This window comes from Mytilus galloprovincialis, chromosome 2 (assembly GCF_965363235.1).
Source record: "Mytilus galloprovincialis chromosome 2, xbMytGall1.hap1.1, whole genome shotgun sequence".
Classification (NCBI taxonomy): Eukaryota; Metazoa; Mollusca; class Bivalvia; order Mytilida; family Mytilidae; genus Mytilus; species Mytilus galloprovincialis.
Window position 1 is genome coordinate 91,541,255 of NC_134839.1, and position 19,160 is coordinate 91,560,414.

The 19,160-nt window shown below is 32.4% G+C and overlaps 1 protein-coding gene across 3 annotated transcripts in view; it reads right to left on the reverse strand.

Moving 5' to 3' along the window:
• The window catches only part of LOC143064855 (transmembrane protein 198-like), a 47,498-nt gene that overhangs the window by 18,651 nt on the left and 9,687 nt on the right, over window positions 1-19,160 (reverse strand). For 2 of the 3 annotated variants that reach the window (XM_076237999.1, XM_076238003.1), the window contains exon 2: window positions 8,742-8,821. The gene's annotated coding sequence lies outside the window, so the exon portion shown is untranslated. Of the gene's footprint in view, window positions 1-532; window positions 725-8,741; window positions 8,822-19,160 lie in introns of those variants that run through there. The other variant, XM_076238000.1, reaches the window with a different exon arrangement.

Genomic DNA, 19,160 nt, shown 5'->3' on the forward strand with positions numbered 1-19,160 from the left:
CTACCAAATTGTGTGCCTGTATGAAGTTAGGCTTTCTGGACCATGTTTTTCATTACTGTTTGTGGGTCTACTTTTTACAGTATAGTTATGTGACAATGGGGTCTGTTGTACTATTAATATTTTTGATGCTTCTAGCTGTTATCTTTTAATAAAAGCAAAATCAGCAGATTTTAGAATTTTGATAATGAACAACATAAGATGAGGAAATATTCTAATTTGTTTTTCTCGGTACAGAAAACTGCAATGCAATGTTAAACCAGATCAGGAAACCATGTCATAAGTCAGGCAGTCTAAATATAAAACCAGACAGGGTGTTTATAGTAGGGTTTACAAAAATGTTTCTATAGGTTTGTAGAAAATCATCCATCTGATATAAAGGAATTGTAATGTTCTATAAAAAAAATGATAATCTTGAATAAGTTCCTTTTGCCTCTGTTAAGATTTTTTTTTTTATTTCACCAGATAATATGCCATGGGGTAAAGTTATATATAATACAAGACTATAGAATGATAACTGGTTTAACCAACTCACCTGTGTTGTGTCTGGATATAGTTCCTTCAGTTCAAACCTCACATTAATTAATTAAAATAACTAAATCCAGGTGAAACATTAACTTCATTCATTCATAAAATCCTATCCACTGGTAGATCAACTTTAATCGATGACTGTTGTCATTCTACGTGTAAACAAACATAGGTAAAGCCTATTGATATTACCATAATAATACAAGTCGAACGTCAACAGACTTCTAACACCTACAATTGTGTGTGATATTTAAATTTAATTGGTTATAAATCGGGTGTATTATATATTAAACATTTGTAATGTAATCCACTCCTTTCCTTTTTTAAAAGCGCAGAAGTCAATAACCCGTCATGATAAATAAAATATGAATTTCAAATACCTATTTCAAAAGTGATATTCAATGATTTTTAAAAAACAAGTTCATAATACCACACAAATATCAAGCATTAAAATGACTTTCTTATAGTTACTCCTGTATCAAATAGATACTAATAATATGTACTGAACTCTAGCTGTAGGAATTGTGAGATTTCAGCATGTACTGAGATATACTAGCCAATGACATTGATATGATCTGGTCACCTCCTCCTAACCATGAAACAAGATTGTAACCCTTATAAAAAGAGAGAAGATACTTGAATATTTTCAGAGTTATCATTAAACAGGCTTCCAGATTTCCAAATTTAAACATTTTTTCTTAATGTATCCATAAAGGAACTGTACAAAGTACATTCATAAGAACAACCTTTTTTTTACACATTTCAAAAGAAACTCTCATTTGCATCCAGTTGAAATCTTTATTGTTTTATCTGCATCTTCAACAGACAATCACACAGCAAAAAAAAACCAAATACATGTATTAGTAAAAACTAATTACATTGCATTCTATTTTTTAAAAGATTAAAGCAATAAAGAATAGTAAAATTTTTCATTTTTTTTTAATGGAGTTATTTTGAAGGAATTGTATGCAGCTAATCCCCTTTAATCAAATTTCAAAACATTTTTTTTCTTTTGAAGTTTTCTTTTGAAGTTAGCATGACCTAAATCTTTAAATATATAAAAACAATATAATTTTTAATCATCTCAAATTCAGATTAGCCAACATAAGTCAAGTCAAACAAAGTCAATTAAACATGTTACCATGTCATTTCGTGCAATGGGATGACTCAACAATATTATTTGTCCTCTTCCTTCTCTAATACAGATACCAAAATGAAGTATACATTACTATTATGACTATGTTAGTACATGTATTTATATCCCATCCAAATTATATAACCTTTTAATTATAATGTTGTTACCATACACTGTGGAAGTCATTTTGATTTGATTTTTATTTATATATTCCAATCCAATTACTTGAAAACAGATTTATAACTAAAGAAATATAATATACAGCCCTCCCCCCCCATTTCCATCTGTATTCTTTACATGACAGTAAGAATTCCAACTTACTTATTATTATATGAAGCACTAGATGATCCTAGGTTCATCAGTTTCATATCACAAAGTATTCCTCCTTTTAAAATCACACCTTAGCAGACACCCATTCAACCGCGGAAAATTGATCATAGATATGTTGTATACTGTTAGGGCATGTAAATATATTTGTATATGATTTGACAACTGTAAATTCATAGGTTAAAATATTGGTTGTTAATATTCATGAATAATAAAAAGGCCCTAAAATGATATAATTAATGTCTGTCATCAAATAAAGACTTGCACTGTCAGGAAGTATACCCTAAACAATGTGAAATTGAAACCAGCAGTTAAAACTTTAAAAATTTTATTGTATGTACAAGTATATGTAGGGTGTCAAATAGTTCTTGGATGTGTATATGAAGGTGTTTGATTGATTGATTGATTGATTGTTGGTTGCTTAATGTCTAGTGACAAATATTTCATGCATGTTCAGAACAGTAGGTGCTTCAAGATACAGTGTCAGAAACATTATATATGAAAATGTTTTTTAAGAGACAAAGTCTTGGAACAGAAGTATATGAAGATTTTACAAAGACAAATTGTTGGAATTAGTAGAAATGTTTCAAGAGACAGTGTCAGAACTCAAAACTAATAAAAGTAAATCAAGAGAAAAAGTGTCAGAACTGATGAAAGTGTTTCAAGAGACAAAGTTTCAGAACTGATGAAAGTGTATCAGGAGAAAATGTGTCGATGAAAGTGTATCAGGAGACAAAGTGTTTTAACTGATGAAAATGTATCAGGTTACAAAGTGTCAGAACAAATGAAAGTGTATAATCAGGAGACAAAATGTCAGAACTGAATAAAGTGTATGGACTGATGAATGTGTTAGAACTGATAAAAGTGTATCAAGAGACAAAGTGTCAAAACTGATGAAAGTGTATCAAGAGATGAAGTGTTTGAACTGATGAAAGCGTACCAAGAGATGAAATTTCAGAACTGATGAAAGTGTATCAAGAGATGAAATGTCAGAACTGATGAAAGTGTATCAAGAGACAAAGTGTCTGAACTGATGAAAGTGTATCAGGAGACAAAGTGTCAGAACAAATGAAAGTGTATCAGGAGACAAAGTGACAGAACTAATGAAAGTGTATCAAGAGACGAAGTGTCAGAACTGAAGAAAGTGTATCAGGACACAAAGTGTCAGAACTGATGAAAAAGTATCAAGAGATGAAGTGTCAGAAGTAATGAAAGTGTATCAAGAGACAAAGTGTCAGAACTAATGAAAGTGTATCAAGAGACAGAGTGTCAGAACTGATGAAAGTGTATCAAGAGACAGTGTCAGAACTAATGAAAGTGTATCAAGAGACAAAGTGTCAGAACTGATGAAAGTGTATCAAGAGACAAAGTGTCTGAACTGATGAAAGTGTATCAGGACACAAAGTGTCAGAACTAATGAAAGTGTATCAAGAGACAAAGTGACAGAAATAATGAAAGTGTATCAAGAGACAAAGTGTCAGAACTGATGAAAGTGTATCAAGAGACAAAGTGTCTGAACTGATGAAAGTGTATCAGGACACAAAGTGTCAGAACTAATGAAAGTGTATCAAGAGACAAAGTGACAGAAATAATGAAAGTGTATCAAGAGACAAAGTGTCAGAACTAATGAAAGTGTATCAAGAGACAGTGTCAGAACTGATGAAAGTGTATCAAGAGACAAAGTGTCTGAACTGATGAAAGTGTATCAGGACACAAAGTATCAGAACTGATGAAAGTGTATCAGGAGACAAATTGTCAGAATCCATGAAAGTGTATCAGGAAACAAAGTGTTGGAACTAATGAAAGTGTATCTGGAGACAAAGTGTTGGAACTAATGAAAGTGTCAGGAGACAAAGTGCCAGAACAGATGAAAGTGTATCAAGAGACAAAGTGTCAGAACTGATGAAAGTGTATCAGGAAACAAAATTTCAGAACTGATGAATATGATTCAAAAGAGAAAGTAGTATATGTAGATGTTTGAGAGACAAATTTTTGGAACTACTGGTAGTAGAAGTGTCTCAGGAGTTAAAGTGTCAGAACTGATGAAATTGTTTCAAGAGACAAAGTGTACGAACTAATAGGAGTGTCAAGAACAAAAAATAATGGGAGACAATTTAACCATATATTATATAATTTTAACAACTTCAATGAGACATGATACATTTAATAACATTTCCTGTCACCTCTAAAGTTACATAATATTTACACTGATATCAGATAAAACAAAAGATTTGTAATGATATAACCTGACTGTATAAATGTCAATGATAACATTATAATCATTTAATCCTCTTATAACACTTCAACTGTTTATCATGATTCAACAACAACAGAAGGTTTTACTCATATATATAATCCTCAATTATGCAGCTCAATTAAATTTCTAGCCCAATTTTTTTTTCTTCGAAATTTCACTTCAAGAGAATATTACCTCTAATTCTGCAACCTGCATTTACTCAATCTGCACCATAAGCCACTATTCCAATGTCTTAGTCTGTATTAATTTTTGTTTAGACAAGCAAGTATTTGCAAAACTTTGATAAGCAGATAAGACTTAAGACACATAAGAAAAATGTTGAAATATTGTTATTCATGCTAGTAGTTGGATTAAATTTTGGTGCAGACTGTTTACTGAAGGATGTGTTTGTTAACTTCTAAGTAGATGCATGTTTGAAAACTACCATTTGGGTCTGAAGCACATTGTCAGGTACAAATATTACACAAGAGTTTTTTTGGTTTTTTTTTTTTTTTATTGTTGAGCTCCTTTATTTTCTATGAGGTCTCTCAGCCTCCCCTCTGTCTGTTATTAAAGTTCTTAGATCTGGCATTAAGGTAGTGGAATTCAAATTGCTTGTAAGAAAGATAACTAATTTATTCCCAGCTGGAGTTTTTTTTATGCCATCTCTTAAATCTGAAAGCTGTTGACATGTAATGAATATGTTACATTCTCTACATATCTCAGAATAAATAACAATATATTTGTGCAAAAATATTTTCAGAATGATTTCTTTATTTGGACCAACCTGGAAGTATGTCTGTACCCTTTCTTTCAACAAAAACTATATACATGTATGTAAACTCTTATTAAAATCAAAGGTCAAACATGAATACCAAATTGTATACCTTAGTAACTTACTCACTTCAACATGTAAAATATTGGCTAAATTTGTCATTTTAAAGCCTTTTATAGCTTACTATGGGGTATGAGTTTTACTCGTTGCTGAAGGTAGTACAGTGACCTATAGCTGTCAACATCTATGTCATTTGGTCTCTTGTGGAGAGTTGTCTCATTGGCAATCATACCACATCTTCTTTTTTTTATATTCAAATGTCATTGAGATAAATAAAATAGGCAAGTGCACTACTCATGTTCTGTAGGCAAATCTGTGCATATTTAGACGAATTCTGTCAAGCTGTTTTCAACAGTTGTGGATTAAAAATTGATATAATTAGAAATGTACTAAGCCATGGCATATGATTTGGTTTTTGTATAGACCAAAATACACTAAGATCAAATATTAAGATTGTAGGTGAATAACTTAATGTTCTGATGAAGAATCAGTGCAATTTAATATTTTCTCTCAAAATTCAACATTATCTCTTGTAACATCAAGAAAATCCAGGATGAAAAAGGTATCCGATTAATACAGAGAATGTCTCCATATTCTTCCCCCCCCCCCCCCCCCGATATATTTACATTTTTACCAGAAAACTAACCAAAATTAAAACCGAAAGAATCCTATGTTTTGATGACTAGTTAGATTTATAAGGTCACACCTCATGTGACAGTCATTCTAATCCATGTAATCCTGTGAAAATGACAGTTTTCAACAACTCCTAACCGGATACTGTTTGTAAATACTTAAAAGTTCATATACCCTGATCTACTTCTGTGGTGCGCCACTACTTCAGACACTTTAAATATAAATAAGGAAGTTGTGTCAACTATGACCTCAGTATTACAAAAGTCTTGACCTATCTATAGATGTACTTGAACAAATTATTTCATATTTTCCCTTAATATCAAGTGAATAAGTTTTTAAAAATATTTAAAAATAAGTTTTATTGGCCTATAGTATATATATGACATTGGCCTATAGTATATATATGACATTTTTTTACTATCTCGGGATCAGATAATGACTTTCCTTTTTAACAATCTCAGACTAAAAATGATAAAATGTCAAACATTTTTTTTTTTCTAGTTGTATCAGATTAGAAACCTGTATGTGTTTGCCAACTTGCCACTTACATTTACAATAAAGTACTTTTCACAACTGGGTATTATTTACTGTTAACACCATATCTTCAGTCTAATTCACTCTTTAATCATAAATTCTAAACCATCTTTTCAAATAAAAGTGTAATTGATAATGGTGACAAGGGACAAAGAGAGAAAAATAAAATGTTTTTCACATTCTTTAGAGACCTTGTAATATAATAATATTAATTTAAATCTGTAATAAGTAGACATAATAAGAGGAAACCAATTTACATATATTTGTACCACCATCTCCTTAAATAAAATCCTATTTATTAAAATAGTGACATTTAATTTCATTTGATTGCCAAACTGATGCTTTTAACTGACAAATAAATCTGACTGTTAGCCAAGACCAATCTAGTATATAATATTACATGACAAAAGATTATATAGCCGATAGTGAAAAGCAGGGATTGTTACAGAAGTGGGCTCATAAAATCAATAATCTATTTTCTATGTAATATGATAAACTGGTATTAATAAGAACAGTAAAGTGTCTCTTGATATATTAGATATATCCAATTATTGGTAATTGTACACACAAATACAAATATATATTTCGAATCAGATTTCTCTGCACTTGGCAAATGTTAGCCCTACCTCACAGTCTTTTAAAAGAACACACATTGTCAGAGCATCAACTTGAACATCCCCTGCATAGAACATACCTCCCCTTTTTTGGTCTACTCGATCGCACCTACCTTATAAACATTTGACTTCAATAAGCAAGTGTCTTTCCTGTACCATGTATTTCACTTATACAGAGAAGGGAATCCTTACAAGAATGCATTATGTTCAAATGTATTTATGGATTCCAAGGTCTCCTGAAACAAACCTTTTAACTAAAGCATTCTGTCTATCTATAGTATGTACTACTGTGAACATTAACCTTTGACCTACTATCCAAAAAATCAAAAGGGTCTACTTTTTCCTAAGTTTTGCCCAAATAACATTTTATCAGTAACTACTGTGACTTTGTTTGAACATCGAAACAATACTGATCTTCTCAATCCCATGAGGCTTCAGAACCAAGTTTTGTAAACGTTAGACATACAAAAAATGTATATGGTTCAGAAAATTTCATAAAGAAACCAAAATAAGCCAACATTTTAGTCTTAATATCAGCAGAGACCTTGTCTACTTCACCACACCCACCTTATATATATATTACTTCAATAAGCAAGGGTCTTTCCTGTACATGTATTTCACTTACACAGAACAGGAGTCCATGCAAGAATGTATTACGGATGATCTTACTTTCTTCCCCTAAATTATTGATCATATGTACAGCTGATTTATGGCTAGCAAGATAATGCACTGAAATAAACCTTTTCTACAACATTCATTATATCTACAGTACTCAGTACTGTGAATGTCAACCTATGACCTACTAACTAAAATATAGCATCCAAAACCTTAAGGGAGTTCTCTTCTTAGTTTCAAAGTAATTAACTTTTCAAAACACTAGTTTATATAGATAGGGGATTAATAAAGGAATCCAAAGAGCAAAAAAAATATATAGGTCACCGTGCTTGTTTTCGAGATATCATCCATTGAAATTTTGGCAGGAAAATATTCTCTCTTGACTTTTCATAGCTTTATCATTGACAAGTTGAAGTTCTCAAGAACTGTTAAAAACTAATTAAAATTTTATAAGACTTTTACAGATGGCTTATCATTATATATGTAAAAGATTTACAAAAAGAAAAATGGGGGTCACCGGGCAAATTTTTTCAAGGCATTCAAATGGATAAAACCAGAGGATTCCGAAAATCTGACAAAAAATCTTAAACATGACAATTAATTAAGCCAGTTTCCTTAAGTTTTACCCAAATACGGTAACATTTTATTAGTAGCTTTATTGTGACCTGGAAGCCCAAATCAATAATGTCTGATCTTCTCCATTCCATGAGCAACAAAACCAAGTTTTGTCAAAGTTGAACACAATATATTGATTCAGAACATAACATTCAGAAAACAAAAAAGGCCTACATTTCAGTCTTAATATCAACAGAGACCTTGACTTTGACCTCCTGACCCAAAATCAATGGAGGTCTTCCTTGTGATCATTATCCATCCAAGTTTGGTAAACATTGGAAATAATTGGTTCAAAAGATTATTGCCGGATTACTTTTTCACAAGATTCAGTGACTCCATGAAATGAAATGATCCTATATGTATGCCTTGATGGTCAGACACAAGATAGCATTTATCCAATATATTGTGAGGTACATGTATGCATGGATTTTGTTGTAACTCGGATACAACATGCTTTGAATGCAACAAAATTTATAAAGTGTTAGTTATATCCTTTATATCCTTTAAATGAAGAGACTATTGACTTCCATATGCATATATTGACATATATCTATAAGCTATAAACCCTTGTGATACTTACATACTCAGGCTGTGAATTTTACAAGAGAACATAATAGAATGTATAAGATAATTATCTTAAAGACATAAACTAATCATATAAAGTAAACTTACTGTATCAACAAATCTAAGATGTCTCATCACTCTCAAATCCATACAGGCTTCTTTCTGACTAGGAACAGTTTGATGTGGGTCTGTAAATATCAATGAAGAATCAATAAGTCAGTAAGACAGGAAAAGTGTTAGCAGACAATTATTGATTCAATATAAATATATTTTATATCTTAACAGTCAGTGTTTTGTTAGTTATGTAAATATCCATAAATAAGTATGTTATAAATGGAGATGGGGAAATGTGTCAAAAAGATAACAACACAACCAAAGAGCAGAAAACAGCTGAAGACCAATGGGTCTTCAATACAGCGAGAAAATCCCGCACCAAGAGATTGTGCTATATACATTTTTAAGTAATATATACAAATACTGCAGATACCAACAGAATTTTGAAGAACAAATATACCTTCATGGGAACTTCTGTCTGGTAGAACAACCTTCAAACTGATACATTTAACCAATTAAGATAACATACATCAGTGGCATCTGCACATTTCCAACACTAAACCATGTTTTACATCTTGAAACCAATGTTAAGCTGTTGCACTTTATTTTCAGGTACAATAAAAACAGATTTATGTGTAAATTAACAATATTATTGCAAGTATAGATTATATATATATTTTTTTTAACCTACTTATTATATTACATGTACAATAGATATAGGGAGATGTGGTGTGAGTGCCAATGAGACAACTCTCCATCCTAATGTACAATAGATATAGGGAGATGTGGTATGAGTGCCAATGAGACAACTCTCCATCCAAATAACAATTTATAAAAGTAAACCATTATAGGTCCAGGTACGGCCTTCAACAACGGAGTCTTAGCTCACACCGAACAGCAAGCTATAAATGTCTAGGTAAAATTTGACAAAATCATCCGGGATTCAAATACATTTAAGCCTAGGAGATCATGTACTGTGGATTCATGAGTATTCGTTGGATACCAATTTTCGTGGATTTCGTTAGTACAGGTAAACCACGAAGGACAAATGTTCTAAAGACTTATATCCAGACATCTCGGCAAAACCATGAAATGAAATATCCACAAAAATGTAAGGTTTTCTTAATCCACCAAAATAGCTTATAGGTACCCACGAAAATAAATAAATCCACAGTATGCAGGGTTGAAGAAACTAAATATTTAAGTTAGCTAGATATATGTAATTTGTAAGTACAATCATACATTTGTTGGTGTTCAAGTTCAAGCTGAATGTTTCTAATTGACATGTTTTCATTGAGTTTTTAGGAAAAATAACTTTAGTTTATTTGTATCATCACGAAAAGAACACAGATTTCAATAAAAAGGCCTATTTCCTATTAATTTCATAAAATAATACTATTGTACTCAAAATTTAGTAGCAATTAACTCTAACGAAGATATAAAACTGATATTTTTCTTAGTCAAGTTTTCACAATGTTTCATTTATGACAAGAACACTGTTCAATATTGACCGCATCTATCCAAAATCTTGATGAGCAACTTTTCAAACTTTTAAATGGTACAACAACATACTACTACATGAACTAGTAGTTAAATGACTAAACAGTATACTTACATTAACTGGCCATTTTTTTTTCTAAAACTGTCATATTAAAGTTAAGTTTTTTCATTTAACTTTGTAGTACTCTTTTAATGGTGTGAAATAAAATCAACAAATGTAACAAGGGATTGCAAAGTTTTAAACAAGTAGCCATGTACAGGAAATTCTAAAAGTATGCTGGTATAAACCTACTTTAATTGAATCTACATATTTTTTTATAAAGAATTCATCAAAGATTGGAGAAAGGCAGATCTGATTATAACAACATCATCAGCATGTAACCTTCAGATCTATATGTCTATTTCCTGTGATTATTACAGAAATGTCAATTATCTTCTGAGGATAATGTCATTATGATTACAGTTAATATGTATCATATAAACATATCATTCAGAAGGTTCAGGGTCAGGTCAATGGGAAAATATGCAGGTTCATGCAATATTCAGTATCATATATAGGTTATGTTGTCGTAAGGATTGTCGGTATCTTATTCTTAAACTATAAAAATACAAAAATATTGTAGTGCTCAAATTTGTTTGATAGAAAAGGGTTAGACTTTTTGTATCTAGACCTTACCAAATATGTAAGACCTTCATGGATAGTCAAGGTTGTTAAAATAACAACTTCTCGTAGTTGAATCTAGACCATAATCATTAAGTCAAATATTTTAAGTAGGATGAAAATCATAACAGTTATTGACTCAGTTTTATAACAGGAAAAGCATAACAATCTGTCTGTCAGGGTCCAGAATTAAATATGCTACTTACTTTATACGCTTATAAAGCTGATTATAATAAAAAGGGATACCAAAAATGAGTTAGATTTTAGATTGAAGGACGATATAATATGGTGAACATACATGTGTAAAATGTATATATGTCTGCCTTTGTGTATTGACAACTGCAAATTGCACCTTGTCCATCAGATTTTTTATTGATTAAGAAATACCAGGCGTAAGAATATGTATTTAGTGCCTAGAAAATCAACCTAACAATGCTAGAGTAGATCTGATTTGTAACTTCCTCCCCGAGCAGGCTGGAACCGGAACTTCATATTTATAACTTCTACGACAACACCGCCTAGCATTGCACAGATATGCATTAAAAAATGTATCATCCTTATTGTTCCTGGAAATAAGGAAATTGATTCTAATGTTTGCAAATTTTCCAAACAGGTTATTGTTATTTCATGAGGTTTGACTAACCTACTTTTATTTTGACATAATTATAAATAATCTAACAAAAGTTTTCTGGACCTGACATGAGGTAATGTTCATATATATAAATACTGTTATGGTGGTACCTAACACTACAGGGAGATAACTCTGTAAAATCAACTAAACGTTTTAATTACATTGTGTTTGTTAAGGGAATAGTAAGCTTCTCAATGATCAAAATTAGTGTTTGTCAAACTGCTGTATAACCAGTGTAATTTTTCTGATATAACGGTTGGTTCAAATTTTTTTGAAATTTTGAAATTTTTGTAAAAGGGTTAAAGTAAATACTTTGTCAAAATTTTACGAACATTAAATGAGCCAAACTAATTTTAGTTAAAGTGTTGGGTACCACCTTAAGCTGATGATTAGTATTCACCACTTATAACTTTTAACCTTTTCTTAGTTTTAAGCTTTTTAAATACCAAGTTTTTCAAAAACTATTACAAATTTTGTGCTGTTTTTAATATATCAGACCTATTTGTTGCTATAACACCTGTTAGACTGGTTATGGAAACCTTTCTTTGAAATGAGGTTTCAGGTATGATATAAATACACATAAAGTGGACAACAAGTCCCACAAGTCTAATTGACCCTTACAATTGTAATTAGGTTGATAGTATTTAAATTTACACACTACTCAAGACCTTGGAATTATGACTGCCAAAATATTACAAATTTATGATTAATCGCATTTCATTCAACAAGGTTTTTGTCAGATTATTTTAGACTTCCTTTGATAAATCATTCATCTTTCAATATGCATACCAGCATTATCAGAAATTTGTAAACACCTGATGTTTAGCTATGTCACTTCAATCTGACCTTATCAAAATGTGAGATTTCTGATAACTTAACATTCAAGCAGTCATTCTAAATCTATGAATCATTTTTATAGATCAGTTACCAGTCAGAATTTTGCAACTTTATCTTAATTTACTTTTTAAAGTCTCAATTGCATAATGCTTTAATTTCTATATCAGATATGATTATTAGAAGTTATCCTTTAGTTGATCTTCCATTTTTTTTCTATTTAGACTTGCATGTTTTTCCTTTTGATCAGTTTTACACAATTTGTTTTCAACAAAAAACTAGTAATCAGTAAAACAGAATGTGATGCTCCTAAAAAGGTGGTCAAATTATTTGTATAGAAAATATATAATCAATGCAAAGAAAGATAACTCTAAATTGGTTCACACTACTAATGGTTTGCCAACTCTGGGTAAACTAATATTATAAGAATGACGCTTCATTGAATGTACATAATTGAAGATTATATATTTTACTTAATGTGCCTTCTATAATTAATATTTGACTGCTTTGTTGCCTTGTTATCTTACATTTTCTTGTAATTTCAATTATTACAACATGCATTTTGAGTACATGCTTTAATTAACTCAATTTACTTTGGTCTGTGACTGCAGGGATTTTCAATACTAAAGAAAGTCCCTGGTGACTGTCATCTTTTGTTTATTTGTATATTCAATATATATCAATTTAACGTTTATAATGACCCAGCTGCAAGGTGGAGGGGACATGAAGTGTTAAGCTTCATAAGTAAGCCTAAGGACGGGCATTTGTGTATTCAGATGCATTCTTTTACTTAAAGATGTTTGCTGTTTTTAAAAGTTGACTCCTAAATTTTAATATCTAACCTGAATGTTTAAATTTTTTTTTTAAATAATATAGCATAATTTATTAGCATAACAATTCTATTGTATTTGGTTCTTGCCATTTTGAGATCATATTTTTATATATATATCTATAGTAAGATGTTTCTATCATCAGTTTAATACTAGTGCTACCTTCAAAGAGGAAAATACACTAATGAAACGGAGATATTTTGATTGATTGGTGGTGTTTAAAGCCATTTTCAACACTATTGAGCTATTTTGTGGTTGTCACTTTTGGTGGAGGAAGCTGGAGAGTCTTGAGTGAACCACTGACCTTTGCTAGTCAATTAAGATTAGAGTCAAGTGCACCTCCCCATGCGGGATTCAAACTCACAACCTCAGTGTTGACTGGCTAATAATAACCAGTAGTTTAACTACTTAGACCACTTGGTCACCAAGGCCCCACAGAGATATGTTGTTTGACTACTTAGACCACTTGGTCACCAAAGCCCCACAGAGATATGTTGTTTGACTACTTAGACCACTTGGTCACCAAGGCCCCAACAGAGATATGTTGTTTGACTACTTAGACCAAGGCCTCCACAGAGATATGTAGTTTGACTACTTAGACCACTTGGTCACCAAGGCCTCCACAGAGATATGTTGTTTGACTACTTAGACCACTTGGTCACCAAGGCCCCCACAGAGATATGGTGTTTGACTACTTAGACCACTTGGTCACCAAGGCCCCAACAGAGATATGTTGTTTGACTACTTAGACCACTTGGTCACCAAGGCCCCACAGAGATATGTAGTTTGACTACTTAGACCACTTGGTCACCAAGGCCCCAACAGAGATATGTAGTTTGACTACTTAGACCACTTGGTCACCAAGGCCCCCACAGAGATATGGTGTTTGACTACTTAGACCACTTGGTCACCAAGGCCCCAACAGAGATATGTTGTTTGACTACTTAGACCACTTGGTCACCAAGGCCCCACAGAGATATGTAGTTTGACTACTTAGACCACTTGGTCACCAAGGCCCCAACAGAGATATGTAGTTTGACTACTTAGACCACTTGGTCACCAAGGCCTCCACAGAGATATGTAGTTTGACTACTTAGACCACTTGGTCACCAAGGCCCCCACAGAGATATGGTGTTTGACTACTTAGACCACTTGGTCACCAAGGCCCCAACAGAGATATGTTGTTTGACTACTTAGACCACTTGGTCACCAAGGCCCCCACAGAGATATGTTGTTTGACTACTTAGACCACTTGGTCACCAAGGCCCCACAGAGATATGTAGTTTGACTACTTAGACCAAGGCCCCCACAGAGATATGTTGTTTGACTACTTAGACCACTTGGTCACCAAGGCCCCCACAGAGATATGGTGTTTGACTACTTAGACCACTTGGTCACCAAGGCCCCACAGAGATATGTAGTTTGACTACTTAGACCAAGGCCCCCACAGAGATATGTTGTTTGACTACTTAGACCACTTGGTCACCAAGGCCCCACAGAGATATGGTGTTTGACTACTTAGACCATTTGGTCACCAAGGCCCCCACAGAGATATGGTGTTTGTATTGAGTGAAAGTGCTGGGCCAAATGATCTCAGTGGAATCAGATATACAAATGCTACATGTAGCTAGTACAACTTCAGATCAAATATCATTGCCTTATCATACTGTGGATTTATTCATTTTCATGGGTACCAATTTTCGTGGTTTGAACAAAACTTGGACTTTCGTGGACATTTAATTTCATGTTTCTGCCAAAGTCTGCTATGCAAGTCTATGGGAAATTTGTATTTTGTTGATCGTTAAAATTTGTGATTCACCTGTACCCACGAAATCCACGAAAATAGGTATCCAACGAAAAATAATGAATCCACATGTGCAGTAATTGGTTCCGCTAAAACTGTCCTAATCACAAATTTAACTTTAAACAATGCTAAAGTTCCAGTCAATGAACCATGTCTGTAGGATAGGGCAATATAATCACCATGGAAATGAGATGAACTTATGCAGTGTAAGGCTTCTGAAACTGCATACCAAATAGCACTAACTTTTGTAGACGAAATGCGTTTCTGGGGCATGTATAAAATTTCAATCTTGGTATCTAATTATCTACAACCACTGGGTCGATGCCACTGCTGGTGGAGTTTTAATTCCCAGAGGGTATCACCAGCCCAGTAGTCAGCACTTCTGTGTTGACATGCATATGTTCGAATTATCATTGCTATGGTCATAAATATAAGGCAGTGGCTATTCGTCCGGCTAGCCGGACAAATAGTCAAAAATGTCTATTAATCCGGCAAGCCGGACAAATAGCAATTTTACGGTTTTTCGCTATTTGTCCGGCCAAATGTATAATGATGATGATATAACGTCGTGTTTTGAAGGTTTTGAGTGAAGCACAGGTTGTTTTAAAATATATTGTCTTACCTCGTTTTATGAAAAAAAAAGCTTATTCTTGGGGTGGCAAAAATGATTCTCTCTTTTGTTGTTCTGCCTATGAATTTCCTGTAAGGGTAATAGTCGGGCCAATCATTATTGGCTTCATCTATGATTTCAAAAGATCCTGAATTTATAGTTTCTGTGAAGTTTGGTTAACGTAAGGTCCTCATATGATTATGCACCATTCTTCATTTAAATTGTTCGGCAATTTTTAATTCATATGAAATTTGAGAAGGGCAGGCACGTGTTACCTGTACCCAAAAGGAGGATTGTGTTTTCGATAAAAAAAAATTAGAAAAAAAATGTATATTATATACAACAAAAAAAGGGGGGATACCCAAACCCTGGTGTCTTATTCCAGTCCAGGCATATCAGTATGTTCATAGATCTGCGTTGTAGTATAACTAAAAAATAATGCATCCAAGCAAGTTTGATATAGTATTTTTTCCGAATGCGTTTTGCCTCCATAATTAAGGTAAATGGGGGTAAATCATCAATTTCACTTTAATTTCAGGCTTATTCCTCACAGTAAACATGTATACGCTATTGTTCTGGAATCACTCCTAAAGACATTTGTTTAAGGCAATCACATTCTCTCTGGTTTTCTCTATGACATCTTTAAATATGAATCACGATCTCCAATTCTCAACACGTCCATTGCATACGCGCGTGTGTTATCCGACACCGCGTGTGTTATCCGACACCTTCATCCGGGACACTTTCCACATCACATGACACTTTTATTGATATTGAATATTTGCGCATCCGCAGACAGATGGCCGGACGAATAGAGATTTTTAACTATTCGTCCGGCTAGCCGGACGAATAGACACTCCGTAAATATAAACTAACTGTTAACAAACCTTTGAATTTTTGAAATACTAAGGCTTTTCTACCTCAGGAATAATAAACAAAATTGAACTTGAAAACTTATTTACAAATAATCTTGTGCCAATACTAATTTAACTGCATACAAAATATCTTTGGTTTACCATAAGTATTTCCCTTAAACTAACCTAATCACAAACTTTCACAAATTTTTGACAGCAACTAGAGGCCACAGGAGCATGACAAATAATAATGCATAAATGTCCCCTTTTGACATCATTAAGGCAAGAACAAAAAGACTGTTTTGATATTGTTGTAAATCATTTACAATATTTTTATTATAACATTCTATTGGCAAATATTATTCAATCATCCTGGACCAAATTGGGCAGCCTACATCTCGCCACCACTTAAAAAATATGTAAATTTCATAGCGGTATACATTACATCTGTACTTACGCATACATGTACCTGGATTGAATGTATTCTATAAAATGATATAAGTTAGCTGAACTTAGGCTATTGACTGGCACAAGATCAATAATCTTTTTATCTTTTAGAACAAAGTTAGGGGAACTTAATCTCTGACCAGATAAATGTCAAAGGTAAATAGGTTGATGAACTACTTATAATCTGCACAAACATAAAGATGAGTATCAATACTGCGAAATCAAAAATATTAAAATGGAGAATGGAAATGGGGAATATGTCAAAGAGACAACTGCCTGACCAAAAAGCAGATAACAGCCGAAGGTCACTAAAATATAATGGGTCTTCAACCATTCAACGCATTTATTATTGCGATTTTTGAAAAATGGACATACGGTACGTACATGTATGCATGTGAGATTGATTATTGCAATTTCCGGGAAACTTGCAAACAAATAAATGCATAAAATATCATATTGCAATTCTTGTTATAGCGATCATCACATAGTTGCATTATTCATATTAATGAAAATCACAATTATTTCTGATTTACAGTAAAAAAAATATAACTAGATGTGGTATTATTTCACAAATGACCCCATATACAACCTGTGCTTACCATTAAAAGAAATAACACCAGAACAACTGACTGTAAGCTTAATACACTCTATATCTGCAGGATTAGCAAAAAAGTTACACTATATACCCTAACTACTTATTAGTCGGCTGGGGTCTACAAAATGATGTAGAGAATAAATTTATGAAGGTTTCAAACAACCATATCAGACAGGTCAACAAATGGTCTTCAAAAAATAGACAGGTGTGTGTATATATATATATACATGTATAACATATTTCAACATTTAAATTGTCCTCTTGTCATTTTTGAATTTAATTGAAAAATATTTTCAGGTAACATAGTTATATTTTCAACATTTCCCATCTTTATTCTTTTGTCACATGTACAGATACTACAACTTAAACCGAACAGAGAAATCAATGTAGTAATAATAAAATGTTTATATGTATAGAAGGGAAAAAAGCTGTTTCCATATACAATAATGTATACTTATATATAGCTATAAACCTTCTTAAATCAAATGTATACATGAACATAGTTGCACTAAGTAAATATGTGTCTCCTATATCTTTTGGCACATTACTGAAGATTGACCAAATTCTCACACATGGTAATTATGTATCATCACAAATCTGATGGTTTGACAGTGGGCCAAATACCTTCTTGACTGATAAACTGCTGACACTAGCCATTTAGACTGACAAACAAATGACATACCTGGCAAATTTAAATAAGTTATTTAATCATACATGTATTTCAGGTTATATAATTACATGTATAAGCTTTGTTTTTAATTATTGGAAATATTTCATGTATGTGGTTGACAATTTGTAAAAGCATATAATATCTTAATACCATTTACATAACAATTTAATTTTAGAGGAAGACTCATTAAAAGGGAAGAATATAATAATGAAAGAAGATGTCAAAAAATATTTTAAAATCAAACAAATAGAATTTTATCAACCAACACTTTTACAATGTTACTAAATATAATGGTAGTGATTTACTATTTGACTAAAACATTTATATGACATTTTTTTTTTCAATTACTAAACTTAAACCTTGACTAAGTACATCAATTTTTCCAGTATTTCAATTATTGAAAACATAATAGATTATAAGCATCATAAAAATTTCTGAGATTGATAATCCATCATCTAAGAAAATCGTTACCACACTACTAGTAATTAAAGAACCTTAGAGAGCGCGCTCGTATACCCCATGCCCAACATTGTCACTAGACAAATAAAATAACTCCTAGAAAAAACCTGAATAATAATTTCCTGTCAATATGCACATCTACATAGTATGTCCTTATTATCTACAAAGTTTCATGAAATTCTGTTGTGTGGTTTCAGAGGAGTTGCGATGACAAACTGCTCAGTGGTATATTTGGGCAAATAAGTTCAAAGGGGCGGAACTCCTCGATCATAATAAATTATAATTTCCTGTTGATATGCACATCTACATACATGTACATGTATTATGTCCTTATTATCTACAAAGTTTCATGAAATTCTGTTGTGTGGTTTCAGAGGAGTTGCGATGACAAACTGCTGCAGTAGTATATTGGGGCAAATAAGTTCAAAAGGGCGTAACTCCTCGATCATAATTAATTATAATTTCCTGTTGATATGCACATCTACATACATGTACATGTATTATGTCCTTATTTTCTACAAAGTTTCATGAAAGTCTGTTGTGTGGTTTCAGAGGAGTTGTGATGAAAAACTGTTGCA